Genomic DNA, 10837 nt, shown 5'->3' with positions numbered 1-10837 from the left:
ATATTTACTGAATATGTACTACATGTCAAGTTCTGTTCTAGCAGTTCCAGGATACAGACGAAGAAAGGAAAATACGGATTACAGTTTGGATGTGAAAAAGACAAAAAGAGAGTAAGTGAAGTGATTGGAAATGGAGGAGAGATGCCAGCAGAAGATTGCTTGGAGAGAGGAAAGAGCAGGTTGTCTTGTCTCAGATTTCTCAGCTTCGCCTGATGTCAGTGAGCATAGGAAATGAGGAGCAAGAGCGTCTCAAGACATCCACAGACGACAAAAAACAGTTCAAAAGAGAAGAAAATGAGGGTAACACATTCAGTAATAATAGACGCCAGGCACAAAAGAGAAAAGGCTGGAGGGGAAGGTAACCGAGACAAGTGGAAGAGGCAGCCGGCACAGTCGTCAATGAGAAGAACGAGGGAGGTTCAGACCAAGGCTTACAGGACTAATTAAAATGACACAAATACGGGTTAAGCACAGCAGAAAGTAGGGATGGGCAGTACAAATAACAGGAAGGGGAAAAAAACAAAACAAAACCGTGAAGGGCTAAGTCTGTGGGACTCTGAGAAGAAAATCTGGAGATGAGCTGAAGCACAAGAAACAAGCCTGAAACCAGAACAGCTTTTTCCAAAAGACTGGGGTTGCGCCACACATGGATCTGGAGAGGGAGGGAGACACATGGTCCAAGGACTGCTCAAGAAGAGAAGCCTGTGATCACGCTGTAGAGAAAGGAGGGTGAGCTGGTTCCTGGGCCTTATTGCTCCCGAAAGAGCAAGCCTTTGGAAGGCCTGCTGACGGCCCATAGGCAGACAGCCAGAAAAATGGAAGAAGTAATGTAAATGACGATTTGGGGAAGGGCATAATTCTGTTCTGATTATTTAAAAAATATTCCCCAAACATAAGTTAAATATAATCATTCTAGAAGAATGAGAAAACACAGATAACCAAATCAAGTATGAGAAAAGAAAAATCGCCACCCTAAACAAGACAGTGACATTTCTGAGGGAGAAAGGGCCCCTGACTTTTCTAATTAGTTATTTGAAATTTTCTGTAGGGATCGCCAACCCATCCTCACCCTGAAAGTTGGTAGTGATGGTTCATACCCAGGAAAGGTAGTAAACAAGATTGCCAAGTCCCAGTCGAGAAAAAAAGGTTTTAATCAACTAATCTGAAATATTCCCTTCAAGTTCCTGTAAAAATATGGTGACAAGAGCTGTAAACGTTTCCTTTCAAGCATTCATCAGACTACTGGTTAGCACACAATGAGAAAACAGCGCTCCAAGACCAGGGAAAGAACCATCCTAAAGGATTAGAGAGAACAATATCAAGCGCTCACATATGCCTTTTCCCACCAAACAGACTGGAAAATTTCATACTTCATGGGCCCTTGAGTAGAGAGCTCAGAAAGGCCTTGCCTCAGTAGTGCGGTAAAGTTAGTCCTAACCTCAATATTGCTATGGTCTTGCCTAACAAATCTTAAAGGTATGACCTGAAAGAATCAAACTGTTTCCAAGTAACTTAGCTGCATCCCCAAACAAAGGTCAAGAATATCTATAGGAATAATAATTTTTTAAAAACCACTTAACAGGGAAAAATACCCAATGTCTGGTATACAATAGAAAAAATTACCAGGAAGGCAAAGAAGCAGAAAAATATAACCATCATGAGGAAAAAAAAAAATTGTAAATTGAAACCAAACCAAAACTGAGGCAGATATTAGAATTGAGAGACAAGGATATTAAAACAGCTGTTATAGCTGTATATTGTATGTTTAAAAAGTTAAGTAGAGACATAGAAGATATTAAAAAGATACAAGTCAAACTTCTAGAACTGAAAAAATGTTTGAGGTGAAAAATTACACTGAGTAGGATTAATGGCAGATTAAACATTTCAGAAGAAAAGATTAGTGAACCTGAAAAACACAGCAATAGAAACTATCCAAAATGAAATTTATAAAAATATGACATGGGAAGTAGAATACCGTCTCTTGAAGGTAGACTGGTGTGTGTGTGTATATGTGTATATATATATACATACTTTTAAGTGAGTTATAGGTAATAAACCAACAAAACGATATAAAATAGAATCATAAAAACAATTCAATCAATCCAAAAAGAGGCAGAAAAAGAGGGAAAAAATGAACAAATAATAGATGGAATAAACAGAAGGCAGATAGCAAGGTGATAAATTTAAACTTTAGCATATCAATTATCATATTAAATACTATTTAGGCATCCTAATAGTGATTGTCAGGATTAGGTAACAACAACAAAAAAAATCCAACTCTATTCTTTCTGCAAGAAATGCACTTTACATACAAAGAAACAACTAAGTTAAACATAAAAGGATAGAAAAGATAACACCATACTATTACAGACTGAACTGTGTCCCCCGCACCCCACAAATTCCTGTGTTAAAGCCCTAACTCTCCATGTGAATATATCTGGAAATAGTGCCTTTAAGGAGGTGACTAATGTTAAATGAGGTCATAAGTGTCGGGCCCTAATCCCATAGGACTTATAAGAAGATGAAGAGACACTAGAGGTATGATCTCTCTCTCTCTGCGCCACCCCCGGCGCACAGAGAAAAGGCTGTGTGAGGGCACAGCAAAAAGGCAACCATCCGCAAGCCAGAAAGAGTGATCTCACCAGGCTTCAGCCTTGCTGGTATCTTGATCTTGGACTTCCAGTGTCCAGAACATTAAACATTTCTGTTGTTTAAGCCACCAGCCTGTGGTATTTTGTTGTGGCAACCTGAACAGACTAATACACATGCTAAGATCAATCAAAACGAGGCTAAGTGACTATATTAATGTCAGGCAAAGTAAATATTAGAGCAAAGAATAGCACCAGGGACAAAGGTCATTTCATAATGATTAAGAAGTCATCATCAAGAGTACATAACAATAAATGTCTGTGTACCTAATAAAAACAATTCAAAATATGTGAAGCAAAAACTCATAAAACGCCCAAGAGAAAGACTAATCTACAACCAAAATGAAAATATCAGTACCCCTCTCTTAATAATGGAACAATGGAGAGAAAAATCAGTGAAGATCTAGAAGACCTGAACAAAACTATCCACCAACATGACCTAATTGATATTTATAGAATACCTCACCAAACAACAGCTGTACATACATTCTTCAAGTGTACTTGTAACATTAAACAAGATAGACCGTGTCTCAATAAATGGAAATGAATTCAAGTCCAACAGAGTATGCTATCTAACTATGATGGAATTGAATTAGAAATCAATAACAAAAAGATTTCTGGAAAACTCCCAAATTTTTGCAAACCAAATAACACACTTCTAAATAACCCATGGATAAAGGAAGAAGGCAAAAGGAAAAGCAGAAAGTATTTGAACTAATTGAAAATGAAAAAAAGAACATAAAAAAATTGTGGGATGCCACTAAAGAAGTATTTGTGTGGGGTTGGGAGGGATTTGTAATACTGAATGACTTTATTAAAAGAGAAGAAGTATTTCAAATAAATGATCTCAACTTCCCCTTAAGAAACCAGAAAAAGAACAAATAAACCCAAAATAAGCAGAAGAAAGGAAATAGTAAAGATCAGAGTGGAATTCAATAAAATAGAACTCAGAAAGACAATAGAGAATATCAGTGAAGCTGAAAGCTGGATATTAAAGATCAATAAAAATTATAAGCCTCTAGCCAGATTGATCAGGATAAAAAGAGGGAAGACACGGATTACCAGTATCAGGAATGAAAAAGGTGACATCACTAGAGATTCTAGATATTAATGGGATAATAAGGGTATATAATGAACAACTTCACGCCAAAATTATCGACAATTTAGATGAAATAGAACATTTTTTGAAAGACACAAACTACCAAAGCTAATCCTAAAATTCACATGGAACCACAAAGTCCCTGAAAAGTCAAAGCAATCCTGAGAAAGAAGAACATAGCTGGAAGCACCACACTTTCTGATTTTAAAATATATTAAAATAAATATTATAATACAATATAATATATTACAAAGCTATTAAAGCAGTACGGTACAGGCATAAAAACAGAACACTGGAACAGAATAGAGAGCCCAGAAATAAACCAATGCATATGCAGTCAAGGGTGCCAAGAATACACAAAGGGGAAAAGATAGTCTCTTCAACAAAACTGGATATTCACATGCAAAAGAAAGAAATTGAACCCTTATCTTACACCATACACAAAAATCAACTCAAAATGGATTAAAGACTTAAACATAAAACCTGAAACTTATAAAACTCCTAAAGGAAAACAAGGGAAAATGTTCATGACATTGGTATAGGCAATGATATCTTGGATATGACCCTAAAAACATAAGAAACAAATCACAAAGAGACAAGTGGGACTACATCAAAGTAAAAAGCTTCTGCACATCAAAAGAAACGGTCAACAGAGTGAAAAGGCAATCTACAGAATGGGAGAAAATACAAACCATGTATTTGATAAAGGGTTAATATCCAAAATATATAAGGAACTCCTACAATCTAATAGCAAAAAAAGAAAAAAAAAGGAAAGAAAAAAAATTGATTTTAAAATGGGCAAAGGACTTGAGTAAACATTTCTCCAAAGAAGACATACAAATGGCCAACAGGTACGTAGATGAAAAGATGATCAATATCATTAATCAACAGGGAAATGTAAATCAAATCCACAATGAGATATCTCACACCTGTTAGAATGGCTATTATCAAAAAATGAAAGACAACCAGTGTTGGTGAGGATGTGGAGAAATTGGGACTTTTGTACACTGTTGGTGGGAATGTTAAAATGTAAAATGATGCAGCCACTGCATCAATTGTATGGAGGTTTCTCAAAAAATTAAAAATTGAACTACCATATGATTCAGCAATCCCCCTTCTGGGTATATATTCAAGAGAATTGAAACCAGAATCTCAAAGAGATATCTGCATTTCCAAGTTCATTGCAGTATTACTCACAATAGCCAAGATATGGCAACAATCTATTTGTCTATTGATGGATGAATGGATAAAGAAAATGTGGTGTATACAGACAACGGAATGCTATTCAGCCTTAAAACAGAAGGAAATCCTGCCATATGCAACAACGTGGATGAACCTAGAGGACGTTGTGCTAAGTGAAATAAGCCAGTCACAGAAGAAGAAGAAGTACTGCATGATTCCACTTATATGGGTTATCTAGAATAGTTATACTCATAGAAACAGAGAGTAGAAGGTGGTTGTCAGAGGTTTGGGGTCAGCGGGAAGAAGGTGTTGCTCTGTTGGACGGTATAGTGTCAGTTATGCAAGATAAATAGGCTCTAGAGATCTACTGTACAGCATTGTGCCTATAGTTAATACTGTACTGTGCACTTAAAAATTTGTTAGGAAGGTAGATATTATGTTAAGTGTTCTTACCAAAATAATTTGAAGAAAGGAAGAAAAGAAGATATAACCTGAATAGCCCTATATCTATTAAAGAAAGCTATCAAATCTATAAAACTCTTCCAAAAAAGTTGGAGAGGAGGGAACACTTTCCAACTCATCCTATGCAGCCAGCACTAGCCTGATACCAAAACTAGACAGCGATGAAAAGAAAACTATAACTTCTCTCATGACAGATGCAAAAATTCAAAACAATGTTTTAACATATCAAATCCAACAATACATAAAAGCTAGTTCACAGTGATTAAGAGAGACTTATCCCAAGAATGCAAGATTGGCTTAACATTCAAAAATCAATGTAAGTCATCATATTAACAAATTTTTTTAAAACCCATATGATTATATTAGTAGATTCATACATGAATGTTTACAGTAGCTCTATTTGTAATTGTCAAAAACTGGGGGGAAAAAACAAATCTCCATCAACAGGTGAGTTTGTTCACTGTGGTTTATCCACACAAGGAATGAACCATTGACACACACCGTAACATGGATGAATCTCAACATAAGTATGCTGAAAGAAAGAAGCCATACAAAAGAGTACATACTGTATGATTTCATGTATCTAAAATTCTAAAAAGTGCAAACCAAACTGTTCTCACAGAAAGCGGAACAGTTGTTTCCTGAGACAGGGGGAGTGGTGAGAAGCAGGAAGAAGGGATTGTGAAGGGGCAGGAGGACACTTCTGGGTGTGATAAGTATGCTCTGTATCTTGATTATAGTGATAGTTTCACAGGTGTGCACATATGCCCAAGACTTATCCTCTCTACCCTTCTCTTTAAACCTCCGTTCCAGAATACTATTGTTTTTACATTTGTTCTGTAACTACAATTGTTTGGATGCACTGTCTATAAATTCATTTTTTAAATTGAAAACTAAAAAATAGTATTCATAATAATGTTTACGGAAATACTGTTCACTGCAGAACCAAGGAGTACCATTAAGCCTGTAGAGGAGATGTAACTCTTGTCAATAAATCTTTGCTGTTGGAAACAGAAAATAACTTTAAAATTTGGAGAGGGTTAGGATGGCACAATGTCATAATGACCTAATATGCCTTTGCCTTGTCACAAGATCACCCAACTTCTTAATCATTGTATTTGTTAGAAGAAATCCATGTTCTACCGAAAGGGATTCTTCACAGAGCCTCTGACTTCTGGTTCTAATTTGGACTGAAGGCTTTCTAGCCCTGCCTCAAAGTTCTCATTCTGGAATTACTTTTCACTACAATCCTAGGTTAGATCCACTGCTCCTTGGAGCCTATGACTTCCTCTTACTTGGATTCTCTTTGTTTTGCTTGAGTAATTCTTTCAAAAATAGTCTGTGGGTGGTAAATGGTCTGTGCTCTTGCATGTTTGAAAATGTCGCACTCTTGATTGATATTTTGGCTAGGTACAGAATTTTAGGTTCAAAAACATTTTTCCCTCAACATTTCGCAGACATGCTGCTTGTTTTTTGTTTTGTTTTTTCCTATCATCTAGAGTTGCTGATGACCTCTCCACTGTCAACTGGATTCTCATTTCTTTTTGAGTGACTTATTCTTTTAGCTTTTAGAATCTTCCCTCTATTTCTAGTGTCTAAAATGTCACAAGGATATGTCATGGGGTGGGTTTGTTCATTCATCTTCTGCATTCTCTAGGCCCTTACAATCTGAAGTCCTATTTCTGCACACTTAGAAATTCTCTCTTGTTCTTCTCTGTTTTGTGTGTTTTCTCAGTCTGAACATCCTTTTGGATGTTAGAACTTTTAGACTGTTCTCTAACCTCTTCATTTTTCTCCCATATTTTCCATCCGTTTAACTTTTTGATGTACATTCAGAGATATTTCTTCCATTCTTTCTTCCACTGAATTTTTAAATTTGTCAATTTTTTTTTTCATTTTAAGAACACTTTTTGGGTTGGATTGTTCTTTTCCTTAGTAGCCTATTTTTGCTTTACAAAATTTTTTTTTTTATTAAATTTTCTCCTGTGAGGACACAAAGTAGAATTACTTTAAAGATGTCTTCTATTTCCTGAATTATCTATCTCCTCCAGGGTCAGTTTATTTATTTCCACCTGCCTTTCTGTCCTTATTCTTTTTCAAATTTTTATGATCCTTGGGCTGTCAATTCATAGTTATAACTGAGGCAGACCAGCTTATTTAACACAAATAGCTCTCCTTGCCTCAGTTGGTCTCGCCTTGTCTCCACGTGGGTGGGCCTTTTGACTGGTAGACTTTGCTTTAGACCTTGAGGGGAAAGAGGAGGACGAGGAGGATACCCTCCCAGCACCTCCCACCTCCCGTCCAGAAAGAGGAGAATTTTATTCAGCGAGAGCATCACCCCTTCTAGGGCTACATTGCATGCAGACGCTCCTCAATTATTTTAAAGATTAATCCTCTGGTTTTAGCCTGAGCATGTGACGCAGGGAAGGAGAATGTGGGCTATGACTCACAGTTATTCCACAGTTGACTTCTGTCCAACTTTCCTCTCATACTCCAAGTTCTGAGCCTCTGTGAGTCTGCTGCCAGGAAAAAATAGCTCCGGCCCCGACTGCAGCCTTCTCCTGTGAATGTGATTGAATCTGTTAATACAATTCCAAGTAGTTTTTACTTTTAAGAAATGTGTCTACATCTCTGGTTCCCAGATGCCCCTTCTACTATGCCCAGGACTGTCTTTCATGTATTATTCTCTGTTCCTCTTTACTGATATTTCTATGGGATTTGGGAGCAGAAAAGAGATGTATGCCTGTGCTCTGTCTGCCATCTTGAACAAGAGTTCCCCTTGTATCTTTGGACACCTTTGTGATTTCTTCCTTATTTTCCTTCCTTATTTTTAGGCAAAAGACTCCTTAAAGCTTCCACTGAGGGCCAGCCACAGGACCACACAAGCAAGGCTGAATTTCTACTTATCAGCTCTCAAAATATTTGAAACTAGTTTTATATCCTCCTATCCTCTCCAGATCAAATATTTCTAGTTTTACTAACCATGCCTCTTTGAATTTTTTTTTTTAACATCTTTACTGGAGTATAATTGCTTTACAGTGTTGTGTTAGTTTCTGCTGTATAACAAAGTGAATCAGCTACATATACGTATATCCGCATATCCCCTCCCTCTTGCATCTCCCTCCCACCCTCCTTATCCCACCCCACCAGGTGGTCGCAAAGCACTGAGCTGATCTCCCTGTGCTATGCAGCTGCTTCCCACTAGCTATCTATTTTGCATTTGGTAGTGTACATATGTCGATGCTACCCTCTCACTTCATCGCAGCTTATCCTTCCGCCTCCCCAAGTCCTCAAGTCCACTCTCTACGTCTGCATCTTTATTCCTGTCCTGTCCCTACGTTCATCAGAACCAATTTTTTAGATTCCATATATATGTGTCAGCGTAAGGTATTTGTTTTTCTGACTTACTTCACTCTGTATGACAGACTCTAGGTCCATCTACCTCACTAAAAACAACTCAATTTCATTTCTTTCTATGGCTGAGTAATATTCCATTGTATATATGTGCCACATCTTCTTTATCCATTCATCTGTTGATGGACACTTAAGTTGCTTCCATGTCCTGGCTATTGTAAATAGAGCTGCAATGAACATTGTGGTACATGTCTCTTTTTGAATTATGGTTTTCTCAGGGTATATGCCCAGTAGTGGGATTGCTGGGTCATATGGTAGTTGTATTTTTACTTTTTTAAGGAACCTCCATACTGTTCTCCATAGTGGCTGTATCAGTTGACATTCCCACCAACAGTGCAAGAGGGTTCCCTTTTCTCCACACCCTCTCCAGCATTTATTGTTTGTAGATTTTTTGATGATGGCCATTCTGACCGGTGTAAGGTGATGCCTCATGGTAGTTTTGATTTGCATTTCTCTAATGATTAGTGATGTTGAGCGTCCTTTCATGTGTTTGTTGGCAATCTGTATATCTTCTTTGGAGAAATGTCTATTTAGGTCTTCTGCCCATTTTTGGATTGTGCTGTTTGTTTTCTTGATATTGAACTGCATGAGCTGCTTGTATATTTTCGAGATTAATCCTTTGTTCCTTCGTTTGTGACTATTTTCTCCCATTCTGAGGGAAAAAAAATAAGACAGAAAGGCAGGTGGAAATAAATAAACTGACCCTGGAGGAGATAGATAATTCAGGAAATAGAAGATATCTTTAAAGGAATTCTATTTTGTTTCCTCACAGGAGAAAATTTAAAAAAAAAAAATTCAATTTTCTTAAATTTACCAAGGCTTGATTTGTGACCCAAAATATGCTCTATCCTGGAGAATGTTCCATGAGTACTTGAGAAGAAAGTGTATTCTGTAGTTTTTGGATGGAATGTCCTATAAATATCAATTAAGCCCATCTTGTTTAATGTGTCATTTAAAGCTTGTGTTTCCTTATTTATTTTCATTTTGGATGATCTGTCCATTGGTTAAAGTGGGGTGTTAAAGTCCCCTACTATTATTGTGTTACTGTCGATTTCTGCTTTTATGGCTGTTAGCATTTGCCTTATGTATTGAGGTGATCCTATGTTGGGTGCATAAATATTTACAATTGTTATATCTTCTTCTTGGATTGATCCCTTAATCATTATGTAGTGTCCTTCTTTGTCTCTTGTAATAGTCTTTATTTTAAAGTCTATTTTGTCTGATATGAGAATTGCTACTCCAGCTTTCTTTTGACTTCCATTTGGATGGGATATCTTTTTCCATCCCCTCACTTTCAGTCTGTATGTGTCCCTAGGTCTGAAGTGGGTCTCTTGTAGACAGCATATGTACGGGTCTTGTTTTTATATCCATTCAGCCAGTCTATGTCTTTTGGTTGGAGCATTTAATCCATTTCCATTTAAGGTAATTATCAATAAGTATGTTCCCATTACCATTTTCTTAATTGTTTTGGGTTTGGTTTTGCAGGTCTTTTCCTTCTCTTGTGTTTCCTGCCTAGAGAAGTTGCTTTAGCATTTGCTGTGAAGCTGGCTTTGTGGTGCTGAATTCTCTTAACTTTTTCTTGTCTGTAAAGGTTTTAATTTTTCCATCGAATCTGAATGAGATCCTTGCTGGGTAGAGTAATCTTGGTTGTAGGTTTTTCCCTTTCATCACTTTAAATATGTCCTGCCACTCCCTTCTGGCTTGCAGAGTTTCTGCTGAAAGATCAGCTGTTAACCTTATGAGGATTCCCTTGTATGTTATTATTGCTTTTCCCTTGCTGCTTTTAATATTTTTTCTTTGTATTTAATTTTTGATAGTTTGATTAATATGTGTCTCGGCATGTTTCGCTTTGGGTTTATCCTGTATGGTACTCTCTGTGCTCCCTGGTCTTGATGACTATTTCCTTTCTCATATTAGGGAAGTTTTTGACTATAATCTCTTCAAATATTTTCTCAGTCACTTTCTTTTTATCTTCTTTTTCTGGGACCCCTATAATTCGAATGTTGGTGTATTTATTGTTGTCCCAGAGGTC

Source organism: Balaenoptera ricei, chromosome 10 (assembly GCF_028023285.1).
Source record: "Balaenoptera ricei isolate mBalRic1 chromosome 10, mBalRic1.hap2, whole genome shotgun sequence".
In the NCBI taxonomy this organism is placed as follows: Eukaryota; Metazoa; Chordata; class Mammalia; order Artiodactyla; family Balaenopteridae; genus Balaenoptera; species Balaenoptera ricei.
The sequence above is the reverse complement of the archived record's forward strand: the minus strand, read 5'-3'. Positions refer to the sequence as shown.